Below are 16969 nucleotides of genomic sequence, written 5' to 3' on the forward strand. Positions count from 1 at the left end.
ATATGTAAACATTCTGGACATTGACTGTTTTGAAGAAAAAGTTGGCAGCTTTCATTTAAATGTTCAATTCATACACACCCTCACTCAAAATATAGAAGGAGAGGACTGAGATTTATTTTATATTATTTTATTATTTAGTTTGCAACCAATCTTCCAAATTTAGCCCAAAACATTTTACTCTTCAGAAGTTCAGCATAACCTTAATGTCACTAAACAGTAACTTTATTCCAAATACATCATTGCAGCGAATTCCATAAACATCTGAACATTGGATGGAAAGGTCAAGGCAACAATACTGTGAAGAAGTAACACAGGAACTATCGTATCATGCTCCAAAATGAATAATATATAGACTGTATTCATATGCTTGACCAAAATGTCAAGTGGTTTAAGGATTATCCTATTTTGTAATGCAAAAAATTTGCTTGTACGCTGTCATTTATGGTTCAGGGTGTATGTAGTAGACTTCAACCAATTGCGGTTTACTTAATATACCTATATGTAGCTGATATGAAGGCAAAAAAGGTTCTTCAGAGGACACATGAACCTCAAAAACACAATTGGCCTTCGAAGCACTACACAAAATAATAGTTATATCCCTTATTTTTCAGAAGTAACTTGGCACTGAATATAGTGCTTGGAACTGCTGCCTTGAATGTATCTCATGGACTACTACTGCCATGTAATTCCATCAATTTTTTTTTAAAAAAGCAGCATACTTATATGAACAAAACAAAATAAGCCCTCTTTAAACTCCTCTCTTTGCTCTGACAGAAAGCTTGTGTTTTAAGCCAAGATTCCAGATTGTTGTTGCTTTTTTGAGAAAACACTTCCACTTGTCTGAAAGTGTATATATAATGGATACGTGATGAGGATAATGTGCTGCTGAAGTAATCTCGTGAGGTATGGATGCCTCTCTGGGGACTGAATATTGTAGTGGGTTACGACTACAGTAAAAGAAAATTGGTATTCTAACAATATGGAGAAAGTATTTGACTTCAACCTCAGAATAAAAATGCTGGTCCTCATTTATAATTCACTTGTTGTTGCTCCTGTTGTCGTGTTTCTTTACTTATAAATATAAGTGATAGTTTTGAAGGTTCTTGCTGATTTCATGCAGGATGGAATGGTTCAGTCATAATCTTGCTCTAATGGAGATAAAATTGGATACAAAGTGCCAGATTCTGTTATGTAATGAATTGATACTGGGGAAGAGCTGTATTCAAACTGCTGTATGAAAAAGGAAACTGTTATGGGTATGGATGTTGAACAAGAGCAAACGTCATAGAGAAAAGTCAGACAATGTCATTGGGTCTACAGGTGAAACTCGAAAAATTAGAATATCATGCAAAAGTTCATTTATTTCAGTAATGCAACTTAAAAGGTGAAACTAATATAGACTCATTACATGCAAAGCAAGATAGTCCAAGCTGTGATTTGTCATAATTGAGATGATTATGGCTTACAGCTCATGAAAACCCCAAATCCACAATCTCAGAAAATTAGAATATTACATGCAATCAATAAAACAAGGATTGTGCATAGAACAATATCAGACCTCTGAAAAGTATAAGCATGCATATGTACCCAGTACTTGGTTTGGGCCCCTTTGCAGCAATTACTGCCTCAATGCAGCGTGGCATGGAAGCTATCAGCCTGTGCCACTGCTGAGGTGTTATGGAAGACCAGGATGCTTCAATAGCGGCCTTCAGCTCTTCTGCATTGTTCGGTCTCATGTCTCTCATCTTTCTCTTGGCAATGCCCTATAGATTCTCTGCGGGGTTCAAGTCAGGCGAGTTTGCTGGCCAATCAATCACAGTAATCCAACGGTCATTGAACCAGGTTTTGGTGCTTTTGGCAGTGTGGGCAGGTGCCAAGTCCTGCTGGAAAATGAAGTCAGCATCTGCGGAAGAAAGCATGAAGTGCTCCAAAATCTGGTAGACGGTTGTGTTAACCCTGGACTTAATGAAGCACAGTGGACCAACCCCAGCAGATGACATGGCTCCCCAAATCAACACAGACTGTGGAAACTTCACACTGGACTTCAAGTATCTTGCAGTGTGTGCCTCTCCATTCTTCCTCCAGACTCTGGGTCCTTGGTTTCCAAATGAGATGCAAAAGTTGCTCTCATCAGAAAAGAGGACTTTGGACCACTGAGCAACAGACCAGGTCTGTTTTTCTTTAGCCCAGGTAAGATGCTTCTGACGTTGTTTGTTGTTCAGGAGTAGCTTGACAAAAGGAATATGACATTTGAAGCCCATGTCCAGGATCCCTCTGTGTGTGGTGGCTGTTGATGCACTGACTCCAGCCTTGTCCACTCCTTGTGAAAGTCCCCAACACTTTTGAATGGCCTTTTCCTGACAATCCTCTCCAGGCTGCGGTCATCCCTGCTGCTTGTGCACCTTTTTCTTCCACACTTTTCCCTTCCACTTAACTTTCTATTAATGTGCTTTGATACAGCACTTTGGGAACATCCAACTTCGTTTGCAATTACCTTTTGAGGCTTTCCCTCCTTATGGAGGGCGTCAGTGATGGTTTTCTGCACAACTGTCAGGTCAGCAGTCTTTCCCATGATTGTGCTTCCTACTGAACCAGACTGAGAGACCATTTAAAGGCTCAGGGAACCCTTTGCAGGTGTTATGGCTTAATTAGCTGATTAGAGTGGGACACTTTGAGCCTAGAATATTGAACCTTTTCACAATATTCTAATTTTCTGAGATTGTGGATTTGGGGTTTTCATGAGCTGTAAGCCATACTCATCTCAATTATGATACATCACGGCTTGAACTATCTTGCTTTGCATGTAATGAGTCTATCTCATATATTAGTTTCACCTTTTAAGTTGCATTACTGAAATAAATGAACTTTTGCACGATATTCTAATTTTTTTGAGTTTCACCTGTATAATATCAATCAGAATGTATGTCAAAGTATACAATCAGGCATAATTATTAGTAACCTTCAATATGACACTAATACCTTCTTCTATTCCTAGCTTCAAATCCTGTATTGAAGTTACTATACTACATTTTTCTGATTCACTAAACCATGAGTATCAGAGCAGAAAAAGCAGGAATTGCAAAGAACATGTCACACAGTTTCATCCTGGGTTGAGAACCATGGTTTATATAGGAATTTATAAGGTATTAAAGGACGAGGTTAGATTATACCATTTATTTCTATGTATAGAGATTATTTGAGCCTTCATATTCAAAAAAATATAAGTTGTTTTGTTTTGCCTTGCAATAAATTCATTTATTTATCACATTTGTATGGCTGGCTATTTCACAAAAAGTGACACTGAGCCGCATACAACAAATATTTATTGGAAGTCTTGCTATTATTTTCAGTGTTTGAAATAATTTCATTCTTTTGATTAAATGATATCTTTTGTTGGCTTCCCAAATTCTTTTGTCTCTGTTTTGTTTCTCTACATAAAATACCCAGTATTGTTAGTGGCAGCCTAACCACTAACGTAGTCTGTGACTATTCCCTTTTATTTGGAAAACAAAATCACTTTGGTGGAAATTATCCATTGTCATGACAAAATATTTTTATTATGGAGAAAAATAAGAACTCCTATTTATCTTGGCAATGATGATAAACCACATCCCTAAACCACATTAGATTTCACTAAAGCATTCTTCACCACCACAAACAAAAAATCTTTGCTTAAAATCCTACTTTTACTTTTATTGGAGGTAGTAACTCCAATAAAATGCAAAGGGATAGAGAGGACAGACTATATCCTTACCCATAATTTCTGTTATATAATATTTTGGTTTCTTCACACAGAGAGAAAATGTTAACTCTGAATTAAGTAGCAAGAATGTAGGCTTCTCCTTTTGAACTCTGGCACCCAAACAGATGTTTGGTTTTAAATTGTGTCTGCAGTAAGGTCACGGTTAGAAGGAAAAAATACAACTGTGTTAAATCTCTTTAGAAAATACGCAAGTTCTTCATATTCTTCCAGGACCAAAACATAGTAAATGCAGGTCTTTTCATGGAGTTAATATTATAGTGAGGTCGTAACATTTTACTAACATGAATTCATAAAGAGACTCTGGAGATTAACAATAAAACGCAACTCTATAATAGAAAATGCTGCATTTCTGTGTTGTCTCCCCAAATCAGTTAAATTTGTTCAATCTTTACAAGAGACGATTTGCCTGTAACATTTCTATGCACTAAAACAATCAGCAGCTAAGACACACGTGCGCACACACATACAAGGTGGCCCATTTATTGCTAATCAGAGTTAACAGGCCAGCTCTCCCAGGCAGAATTTTTCTGTTTTCTTTCCTTTTCCTCACTATAAAAGGTGAACAGATTAAAGAAATTATGAACTATGCTAGGCTTGAATACAATGTAAAATTGTAGCGCTGGCTGCTCAGAAACCTTTTAATGTTCGATTTCCCAAAGGTGAGATGCCAGGCACCGTTCTCCTCTGTTTCAGTTGCCCTTGCCACTTGAAAATGTGTTCTGGAAACAGCTCTGCAGATGGCCTCATATGTTTTACAGGAAATATTACTTAAATGTTGGACAGGATAAAATTTCTCCTTTTAGGAATTACAAATCTGGATTTCATTTTCTCCTTCAAACCATGGGAAAACTATTACTGTTGCAAAGGAAATGTGCTTCGAAATATTTTTTTTTTAAAAAGGAGCACTTACGTTACAAAAATCACCAGAGGATTTTGAAAGAATTCCTCTGTTTTAATATAAAATAATAGCATATCAAAACAATCTTCTAAAAACAATTCCCTCTTCCCCCACCAAAGACTAGAAAAATATTGCACAAGATTTTTATATTTAGATGGTTATATTCTGGGTAGAAAGCAGTAATAAAGTTCTGTTTCAACTTAACAGCCCACTTGTTAATATTTCATGCATTCTTGCTACTGAATTTTGATTTTTTTGGAGATTTATAAAATATATTTTAGCTGAAAGGATAGGTGGAAGAGCTGTATTATCAAGGGTAATCATGGTAAGGTCTACTTGTCTGTTAAATGTACAATTAAAATAATTGCAAATGATGTCAGGTTTACTGATTCCGATATTAATTTGCTCCTCAAAAGCTTCAGTTTCTACACTAACATCAAGTTCTTTAAATCAAACTATCTAAGGGTACATATTTTCCATATAAAGTAACCTTTTTGTGTAATTCATTAATTCCAATCTTCCATCTGCCTTTATACCGACACTTCTATAAGAGTGAAATTACAAGAGAAGCCATAGAAAATTAAAAAACTGATCCCTAGAGACATATTATTTAATATGCTAGTTCGGAAGATAACAATTGCTTCAAAATTGTTATCTTTCTAGCAAGTTCTACTATGCAGAAGGTTTAAGGAAAAAATGAATTATATTTAGTTTTACTTTATGTACCTTAGAATGAAGAAGGGTAGATGAAAAGAAGGTTAATTATTTATCATGCTATAAGTTTAAGTCTGGGAGAAAAAAAAATATGGACATTGCTCCCACAGCTTAGCATTTATGGGACATAGAGAAGGGTAAATCCGAGGAATTCTAGATGAACATGTTGTGAAGCAGGCAATCATCAAAAAAGAAATAATTCTTACAATGTAAAACACGGGTGTCAAACTTGATCACGTGATATTTTGGGACATATTGCGATGTTTTTTGCCTTTGTGGAATCAGGGTGGGCGTGGCCTGTGCATGACACATCTGGCCCATGGCCTCCAGTTTGACAGGCCTGATGTAAAATAAAGAAATAAAAACAGTTATTTTTCAATATACTGAAAATACAAATATTTATTTTAAAGTACAAATTTCAACAAATCTTAGCAACATCATGCCCATTTATCACGTAGTTCACATTAGCTCCACAAGGCCTTAATATAGCCAGGCCTAGCTATACAAAAACCATAGACGTGTTTGTCCCTGTCTCTTTTTAGGTTGCAATTTCGGTCTTGAAGTCCTGTCTGCCATCCCAAGGCATATTTCTTCTTCCACAACTTTGCCTCACTACGACTGATCAATTCACTTTACAAGGTGGATGGATTCTAAAATTCCCTCATTCAGAAGCCTATTGAATGATTTGCTGTAGGCTGCAATAAGACCCCAAAGGTCCAGAGGTTCTTGTGGGTAGCCTTCAGCCATCAAAACCTGTCAGTCTTTTCTGTCAAAAACCATATGTTCTGTTTTGGGATACAGTCATCGTGAAAACAAATATTACAAGCACTGACTTAGAAAAAGGAACTAAAAGTAGAATAGCCCAGAGAAGCAAGGACTGAAAGTACTAGGAAGGTTTGATTCAACCTAAGAAATTATATTAACATAAGTGTACGAAAATTAAAATCTGTTCCCAATTAATAGCTTCATTCCTTTTGTCATGACAGTCAGTCTATCATAGGCTAACAAGACTTTTTTTAAAATAGGAGAAGGTCAGAAATTTAAAACATTCTAACTAAATTCAGTCAGATGTAAGTGTGTGGGATCCTTGGTACTAGCTGATGATGTAATCTAGTCAGGTAGTGAAATGTCTGCAAGAAGACAATCAAGCTCAGAGAGCACCAAGGACCCCACAGTTCAGCCTTGAGTTAAATATTCTCTTCCACAGGTGTAAACCTATTGAGTTTAGCTTCCGGGTATGAGGTTATTACTGTAATTTATTATTATTTTCTTTAAAATGATAAGCCTGCTCTCAATGTAGCACTTAAAAGTCACGCAGATTTATTAGATAAATGTATTCAAATGTACATACAAGTAAAGCAAATACTTTCTTCATTTTTGGATAGTTGTGTGTGTAATTTTTGAAGAAAAAAAAAAGCAGGCAATTCACTTTACCTGAAAAAGAAATAAAAATGCCTCTCAGACAGATGCTTCTCATTTAAACTTCATATGAAGACCATTCAAAGAAAAACATTTTTAAACATCATTTAATTGAATCATTTTACATTAATAAATCAAATCCTACAAGCCAAATTACCCAAAAATAGCCATCACACGAGCTGAGGGTATAAATGCATGCATATGAGATAGGTAAGAAGGAAGCTTGGCTCCGGAAGGCCAACAACAGCCTATTTTGGGGCAGAAAAAGTTTGTATTAATCTTGGTTTTTACTCCCAAGTACAGACTAACATTTTAGTATAGTAAAGGGCACTTATAATTGCTCAGTAATAATTGGCAATATAATTCTGACTTAAGCATGATTTCCAGTTCGATGTACAAAATGAAAATCACATTTGTTACTACTGTAGTTCAAAATGGCAAAAAACAAACAAAATACAATACAAATTTCAAAATAATTAGCCTACATTTCTCTAGATTCAAATGCACATCAAATTCTGATAAACTTTAGGGGAGGATTCAGTAAGGCTTGAACCTATAATCTTAAACAATATGATAAAAGACCCCCAAGGCTGTGTGCTTTCTCCACTTATCTTCTCCCTATATACCAATGACTGCATCTCAAATGATCCATCTGTTAAAACACTGAAGTTTGCTGATGACACAACAGTGATTGGTTTCATTCAAGACAATGATGAATCTGCATACAGACAGGAGGTTATACAATTTGCCTCATGGTGTAACTGGAACAATCTGGAACTGAACACACTCAAAACCATAGAAATGGTGGTAGACTTTAGAAGAAACCCTCCCATACTACCACCTCTTACAATATTAGACAATACATTATCAACAGTAGAGACCTTCAAATTTCTAGATTCTATCATATCACAAGACCTAAAATGGACATTTAACATCAAAAACGTCATAAAAAAGCACAACAAAGAATGTTCTTTCTGCACCAACACAGAAAGCTCAAACTGCCCAAGGAGCTGCTGATACAGTTCTACAGAGGAATTATTGAGTCTATCATCTGCACCTCTATAACTGTCTGCTTCGGTTCTGCAACCCAACAGGACAGACGCAGACTTCAGAAGATAATTAGGACTGCAGAAAAAACAATTACTACCAACCTCCCTTCCACTGAGGACCTGTATACTGCACGAGTCAAAAAGAGGGCTGTGAAAATATTTACAGACCTCTCACATCCCGGACATAAACTGTTTGAACTCCTTCCCTCAAAACGACACTATAGAGCACTGCACACCAGAACAACAAGACACAAGAACAGTTTCCCCCGAAAGCCATCACTAAACAAATAATTCCCTCAACACTGTTCAACTATTACAAAGTCTGCACTACTATTACTGTTAAACTTCTCATCACTCCTTATCACCCATTCCCTCCCACTTGTGATTATAGGACTGTAACTTTGTCGCTTGTATCCTTATTATTTATATTGACTGTTTCCTAGTATGATTTGATTGCTGATTGTACCCTATGTCTGTCATTAAGTGTTGTACGTTATGATTCTTGATTCTTAACGAATGTATACTGAGAGTATTTACACCAAGACAAATTCCTTGTGTGTCCAATCACACTTGGCCAATAAAGTATTCTATTCTATTCTATTCTATTCTATTCTGTTCTGTTCTGTTCTGTTCAATTTGATTTGATTTGATTTGATTCGATTCTTTAGAACTGTCTGACAATTGTGGTCTCAAGATAAAGAAAATCCTATATTAAAGTTTCTTTGGTCCTGAAAGGATTAATAAGAAATTTGCAAATCATCGGAAGAGGATTTTTGCAACATTTGTCCTTCATTTAATGAATTTTAAGTCCCGCTATATTTCATCTTGTACCTGGTATGCTACAAAAGATTGGTTGTATGAAATGGTAGTAAGACAATAAAAATGGATGTGGATAAACAGGTATTGGGAGTTTGCAAGAGGAAAATTAGTTGTACCACATATACATTTTGCCACAAAATTAAATCAATTGTCTGAGATTAATGTGATGACCATAAACAGTTTAAAATTTCTTTCTATTACTGGCTTCATGATGTAGTTCATGTACACAATATATGTTTTTTTTCCCCTCAAGAAAATATTATTGTCATTATAATTAAAGCCACTGATAAAATTCTGGAATTGGTTGGTACATAACACAAATCTGCCAAATAATTTGGCACCATTTTCTTTCATTAGCAGTCTTGTCTGAAGAAACGCCCACTGGTGAAATAGGGCTGCTCAGAGTAGCTTCTGACTGCTCTGGAATTTGGCAGAACTTGAAGCTTTATAATGTCAATATGCAGTATATTTGCATATACTCTACCCGACTGCTTTTTAGGCAATTATAGTGCTATTTTTATTTCCCATACAAAAATATAACACATAGAATTCAACAGAGTTGAATGTTCCGCCTTAACTTTAAATTTTCTCGCCATTGTACCTGTCTTAACATTAAATGGGGTGGGGTGGGTGAGAAGGATAGTTGTACTTCATTGTAAATCTAATGACTGCTGATGAAGCAAGAATAAAAATTATAGTGCAATCAATGAGTATGTGAAAGAAAATGGATTTTACAAGTGCACACTTTTAAGCAAAGGAGCCAGTCTGATACATAAATAAAAGGAGCCCAAGGGATGACACTTCTGACATTAAACAATCTTGTCATGAAACCCATTATGGAGCACATTTAGAAACAGCTAAAGAGCATTTAGGTGACATTGTAAAGTTCTCACACAGTTCTCCATTCACTCCTATGGAATTAATTCAGGAAAACTTCCTGCAGAATTGTGACCATTATCTGGGCCATCATGAGGATTGTCCCAATAGCTTCCTCCCTCCTACTTTCTTCAAAGGTGAGGAGGATAGGATTTAAATTCTAAGACACTGTTAGATCTTTCAAAAGTGATGACTTCATTGGCATCATCGTTGAGACTGTTGACTTGAGGCTTAATCATTAGAGGCAGAGGAAAAAGAAAACCCTCTTCTTGCAGCATTTTAAAGCGAGTTGTTTGAGATGAAGGGATAGCATTTAAGTTAGAAAGCCAGACACTGCTGTCAGTGAAAATCTTTTGGGTCCTACTTCAACTGAAATAGAACAGCGGAAAGGTTTACCTTTGCAGGATATCAATACAAAACATGTGATATGCATAAAATGGAGATTTAAAAACAATGTTTATCCCACCACAGAGCAAATCGTGAAATGTGTTTGCAAAATTACTTGTCTTTTTTTTTTCTCTCTCTCTGCCTGGTTTTGTAGGATAGGCAATTTCTTAATCACTTTACATTAGCTTATTAGGTATTTGTGTGTTTATGCATATATAAATGAACTCTGAAAACAGATCCCCATGTTGAGAAGTTTATATTTAAATTAATGCAAATAGGAAGAATTTAACATGAATAAAACTACTTATCAGAAGCAGAATTAATCCTCCCTCCCCCACCATCAACGGGAAAATTATTTTGCCATTAGATCTACAATTCTCTAATTTCATAATTGTGGTACTTTCTTCCAAGGTTTATATGCTGAACAAAGGGGGAAATGCTAATCTGTCTCATGAATACGAATAGCAGAACATTTTGGAATAGGCTGTAATAATGATTATTAGTTGCTTTATGGGTTTTGCAGGGCAGGTATTAGCATGAGATTGGGATTAGTAAACCTTTAAATTAAAAAAAAAATGCAATTTAAAATAGCAGCCTCAACATTAAACATAACATGAGTGGCAGTGAGGAGAGGAAGAAAAAAAAGATTTTCTCCACCCCAACTCAATCCCAAATCCTTTGGGCTGGGATAAGCACAATGCTAAAACAGGCTAAAAGACAGTTCCACATGATCTAAGCCATTGTTAAAATGTACTATTATACTTAGCAAAGCGGTGTTAGCTGGCTTGCATTGACAAGGAACTCGCTGCCTCTTTGCTCCTTTCTACTTGTACAGCTCCTCTAAATCCAAGGTGGATGTATTCCATCCAGCGATTTCTTTCTTACAAAAGGAACATTTAAGCAGAAACACATACATCATGCCACAGCCATGCTAAATTCCTCTGTCCCCCCCCCTTCTCCCTTTCTTTTTTGCCAAGTGCAAGAAAAACCTATATTGTAAAAGAATGTGAGCATCTATGAAGTTCCTCTCCTGCTAACAGCTATCTGCCTGGCACAGGCCTGCTGGAGCTCAGCTGGGATTTCGCAAAGGATCCTGCTTTCATGGGCAAACATAGCTTCACCTGCCCTCCAAATCCCTCTTCCCTCCTTCTTTTCCAGCCCTCCCAGCTGAGCTATGTTAATCAGGTGGGGGACACAAGGTAACATTGAAGTAATTCAGCCAATTAGGCCCTGAATTGTTTGCATCCAACAGCATTTTGTATTTCTGCAAATGTGTGAAATGCAAAATGTGCCCTGCAGCAAGAAACGACAGCAGCCATGTATTGGCGGCATGTCAACAGATCCTCAGAATGGCTGACGGCTGATACTGATGCATACATATGTTTGGGAGAGTGTGGACTTTTTAATGTGTGCGCTTTTCTACTGAGAGAAGTCAGAGCTGGGGGTCTTGGTGGCAGATGGGCAAGGGTAACAGGGATTGGCTAATCCCAAATCTGCATTCTCTTCTTCACGTAGCAACTGGGGAAAGATGGAGCCAGCTGTCAAATGGAAGGCTTTCATGGTCCCCTGCACACAACAGCTGCACAGGCCCTGCCTGCTTGGTTCTAAATTATTAAACATCTTTTTAGTTTGTTCCAGCTGCAGGCATCAGTGTGTTTATGCAGCCTTTGTGCATTTTACATATGATTCCTTCTCCCCTCCTCTCATCAAAATGCTGTTTGTAAAAGTCATTATCCCATCTGTGCCCCAGTTTGGCCAAACAGCCGAAGACAAATCCGATGCTATTCTCCTTCTAGGACAATTTGGGAACTGAAGATGATTGCAGTGACTTGAGACTTCAGGGGTTTGGTACTTTTTTTCCTTGCATTTTTGCTTCTACCTGTAAGCAGTGGTGTCCTCTTGGCAGCTTAAGGGGAGAAACACAGAATAAGCATCTTCAAAAGTAAGGGTTTATTTTAAGGAAAGGAAAGGAAAGGGAAAGAAAGGAAAGGACAAGAAAGGAAAGGACAGGAGAGGAAAACATTTTTGTCTAAAAGATTATTTTTCCTTCTCCCTGGAGAGAGGTAGTAGAAAGACCTTTTAAATAATCTGTCAGTCTCAACCAACTTCCCTTTGTATTTCAACAGCAGTGCTATTCCTACTGTTTTCAGTCTACACAAATATTCACAAAGCAAGATTTAAACCTAGCCTGCTTAAGCAGAATAGTTCTGTGAGAAGGCAGGTGACTTTTAACTGCTGGAATATGGCTAAAATATAGTAGTGAGATGATAAAATGATAAAGACACCACTGGCACTACACAGCATGACCAATGTATTAATGACATTGCAGAACAGAAGCAGCAATAACTAAAATCCTGTAAAATTTATAATAACTATTTCCTGCAGGATATTCTGGTTCCAGCTGGATTCCATTGGAAACAGGTCTTATTCCCTCTTGCAGACAAACCGCGTTTTCTGGGCTAAATGTTTTCCATAAGCATTATTTGCCTCCCCATTTCCTTTCTCTTTTTTTCTTTTTCCTAAAGCAATGAATGGATCAATGCCTGTTGTATTTGTGGGTTTTTTTTTCCCCTGCCACCTATGAATTGCCCCTTCTCTGTTGGCTCTTCTTCAGGATTTTTCTTTGGCTGGAAAGGAAATGTAAGTTGTATGAGAAAGTGCTTGCCAGCACTTGGCTGGATGGTTTGGCTTAACTAGATTGGACTTCTAATGCCCAGGAATTAAAATGAGTCCCTTCTGTAAATAAGGCACATAGATGGTAAATTGGGGACCACGATTATGTAAAAACACCCTACAGATTATCTGGAGCACTTTGAAAAAAAAACCACACACCTCAGTTTCTTAAGATGTCTGAGTCAAGGACCTGCGATATATACAATGTGTAGGTAAAAATAAATTATAACATTCATATGGCTGCCAAAATCTATATAAATCATTCTGACATTTGATACAGCCACCAAAGTCCACAGGGTTAATTATTGTTGATGAAGAAAATGTATGTAAGCCAAACTTGCTTGATATATTTATTAGCCCTAAATTTGTCCAGGGTGCTTAGAATCGCACTAGTTTCTATCCAAATGAGGTGATTATAATAATGAAAAGAAAATATGAACATTTTAGCATGATTCAATGAATATTTACTGGCATATCCAACAGTTTATATCCCAAATATTCTGAAGTGCTCCTAGAAATGTCCAACTGACCCAAACACATTTTAAATGCCATTAATTAAATTATAGCACTGAGGGAAGGAAATATCTCACATATCATTACCATCATTATGTTGTCACTGAATTTAAGGCATCCCTCCTGTTTTTGAGGTATACTTGGGAGAAAAATTACTTTTCTATTCTGGAAATGATGGTGTCTGTCCAGATTTGAAAAAACAAACAAAAGATGCAAATGAATATTTATCCGTTGATAATGCTAAATAATTATTTTAAAATTAAAAGACCTGTTTGCTTCTTTTTGAACTCTAATTTCAGATGTACTTTGCTACATTGGAAATATGTCAAGTAGAGGGAAATTACTATACCTTACATGATTTTCCCATGTTCTAAGTTTAATTCCAACTCCTGGTTCAAGGGAACTCTTGGCAAAGTATCATTCTTGAGCACTTCCCTGTCTTGATATATATTCACATCTTTTGGGTTTCTTTGGCAAATAACCATTTCCAATTTGCCATTTTAAACTTCCTGAATTATCTAAAATAACTCAGTTATAAATTCCATTTCCAAAACAGTTAGAGAAATTTAATTTTTAAAAAACAATCTCAGTATATTGAAATGGCAATACTTCAAATTTTCAGTAGTAGTATCCTAAAATCCTACCCAGCATCCCAAGAATGCTTTGGGAATGCTTCTTCAAGGCCAGAAGAGTAATTAAATTCAGGGACCTGGTTATGGCATTCAGCTCAGCAGCTGCTAAAGAAGGCCATATCCCTAAGATAAGAATTTTCTTTAAATGATAACAATTTGATTGACAGATGCATCAGTAGCACTGCTACTAAGAAGGAGCTCCAATGTGCTAATCTGCAACTGTACATAGGTGCAACTTGCATGTTCCAATTGGCATTCAATAACATCTCAATTTACAGGTAAAACTTGAAAAAATAGAATATAGTGCAAAAGTTCATTTATTTCAGTAATGTAACTTAAAAGGTGAAACTAATATATGAGATAGACTCATTACATGCAAAGCAAGATAGTCCAAGCTGTGATTTGTCATAATTGAGATGATTATGGCTTACAGCTCATGAAAACCCCAAATCCACAATCTCAGAAAATTAGAATATTACATGCAATCAATAAAACAAGGATTGTGCATAGAAAAATCGGACCTCTGAAAAGTATAAGCATGCATATGTACCCAGTACTTGGTTTGGGCCCCTTTGCAGCAATAACTGCCTCAATGCAGTGTGCCATGAAAGCTATCAGCCTGTGGCACTGCTGAGGTGTTATTGAAGACCAGGATGCTTCAATAGCGGCCTTCAGCTCTTCTGCACTGTTCGGTCTCATGTCTCTCATCTTTCTCTTGGCAATGCCCCATAGATTCTCTATGGGGTTCAAGTCAGGTGAGTTTGCTGGCCAATCAAGCACAGTAATCCCACGGTCATTGAACCAGGTTTTGGTGCTTTTGGCAGTGTGGGCAGGTGCCAAGTCCTGCTGGAAAATGAAGTCAGCATCCCCATAAAGCTCATCTGCGAAAGGAAGCATGAAGTGCTCCAAAATCTGGTAGACGGTTGTGTTAACCCTGGACTTAATGAAGCACAGTGGACCAACCCCAGCAGATGACATGGCTCCCCAAATCAACACAGACTGTGGAAACTTCACACTGGACTTCAAGTATCTTGCAGTGTGTGCCTCTCCATTCTTCCTCCAGACTCTGGGTCCTTGGTTTCCAAATGAAATGCAAAAGTTGCTCTCATCAGAAAAGAGGACTTTGGACCACTGAGTAACAGACCGGTTCTGTTTTTCTTTAGCCCAGGCAAGACACTTCTGACATTGTTTGTTGTTCACGAGCAGCTTGACAAGAGAAATATGACATTTGAAGCCCATGTCCAGGATCCGTCTGTGTGTGGTGGCTCTTGATGCACTGACTCCAGCCTCAGTCCACTCCTTGTGAAAGTCCCCAACACGTTTGAATGGCCTTTTCCTGACAATCCTCTCCAGGCTACAGTCATCCCTGCTGCTTGTGCACCTTTTTCATCCACACTTTTCCCTTCCACATAACTTTCTATTAATGTGCTTTGATACAGCACTTTGGGAGCATCCAACTTCATTTGCAATTACCTTTTGAGGCTTTCCCTCCTTATGGAGGGCGTCAGTGATGGTTTTCTGCACAACTGTCAGGTCAGCAGTCTTTCCTATGATTGTGCTTCCTACTAAACCAGACTGAGAGCCCATTTAAAGGCTCAGGAACCCTTTGCAGGTGTTATGGCTTAATTAGCTGATTAGAGTGGGACACTTTGAGCCTAGAATATTGAACCTTTTCACAATATTCTAATTTTCTGAGATTGTGGATTTGGGGTTTTCATGAGCTGTAAGCCATACTCATCTCAATTATGATACATCACCGTTTGAACTATCTTGCTTTGCATGTAATGAGTCTATCTCATATATTAGTTTCACCTTTTAAGTTGCATTACTGAAATAAATGAACTTTTGCACAATATTCTAATTTTTCGAGTTTCACCTGTATAATACATAAAAGCCAGCAGAAAGAGCAGTTGAGTCTTGAAAGCAGAGCTTCTCAATCTTGGCAACTTAAGATGTGTGGACTTCAATTGCCAGAATTCTGCAGCCAACCATTCCTGGCTGCGGAATTCTGGGAGATAAAGTCCACACATCTTAAAATTGCTATGGTTGAAAAAGAATGCTGTAGAATATTACAGAAGGAACAAAACCAATTTATTTATAGTTTTTGATTGACTATGCTAAAAGATGTCATGTGCTGCTATTATTGGTTTAAAGGATGATAATTCCAGAAATGATGATATATGCAGCTATCAAATTTACAAAAGTATAATTCCTAAAGCATTATTCCTATTCTTGATATTCTATGTATAGTAAGTCACTACTGAAGAAGAGAATTTAACTTATAAATATTTGTATGAATAATCTATTTCCCCAATGCCCGAGTTACATTATAACTTTATACACTAGATACGGTCATTTTAAAACATGTCTGTTTGTATGTTTATCATCTATCATTATTTCATTTCTAAAGCTACCCAATCACTTAAGTGGGGATGTGAGGCATCTGCTTTCCAAAGACATTTAATTCAAATCATTACTCTAAATGAATAAAAAAAAAGTACTCTAAATATTTCAACTTTGAAACTGTCCTTGCCTCGTGATAATGACTAGTGACATCCTGGCATTTAACAAACAGCCCCCTGTGGTCTGGTGGAAACCCCAAACCCCAACTTTGGTATAAAGTGGGATGTGTGTGTATGTTTGTTTCATATTTTTTTTCTTGAAGAGCTTTTTGGCAGAAAGAAAAACCACAAGAGTTTGCAAGGTGGATTTGAAGATTTTGAATAATCTGCATTATATGGGTTCAACTAGATGTCCTTCAATAAACTTGCATAATATGTTATGAGCATTTTGTTGTTTTGTACTTTAGAATTTCTAATAATTATCTTAACCCCCCGAAAAAAACCAATAAAAACAAAAGTGCCATACTTTACATTTAGAGAAAGTTTACTACAAATGAGCTTGCTATAAACTTTCTATAAATGCATTATTCTCAAAATGTCTGGGATTAAAATAAATTTTATTTCTTCTCCATAGAAGAAATAGAATTGGTTTTCAGTAAAGAACCATTTATTCAGAATTCAAAACATTTCATTTCATCAGGAAAATGTCATGTGCTTAGCATTCTCACAGACTGAAATTCCAGCTCGATTTTAAATGCTCTAATGGTACGGTAGCATTTCCTACACTTCTCTGAGGTCAACAGATGATGTTAAAAGGGTTCTTTGATTGTCCAAGCCTTAGAGGTTGATGGGAAAGTAAGAATTTCATTAACTAATCTCAGCTA

At 36.8% G+C, this 16969-nt stretch overlaps 1 long non-coding RNA gene across 1 annotated transcript; it reads right to left on the reverse strand.

Moving 5' to 3' along the window:
• Window positions 1–354: 354 nt before the first annotated feature.
• Window positions 355–6805, reverse strand: LOC148130853 (uncharacterized). The gene is made up of 3 exons (XR_015749637.1): window positions 6727–6805; window positions 5582–5715; window positions 355–1148 (listed from the first exon to the last, which is right to left on the reverse strand). It is a non-coding gene; the product is annotated as an uncharacterized LOC148130853 (long non-coding RNA).
• Window positions 6806–16969: the final 10164 nt, after the last annotated feature.

This window comes from Notechis scutatus, chromosome 4 (assembly GCF_049901735.1).
Source record: "Notechis scutatus isolate UNSWTSFEM ecotype Mainland chromosome 4, rNotScu1.2, whole genome shotgun sequence".
Lineage (NCBI taxonomy): Eukaryota > Metazoa > Chordata > Lepidosauria > Squamata > Elapidae > Notechis > Notechis scutatus.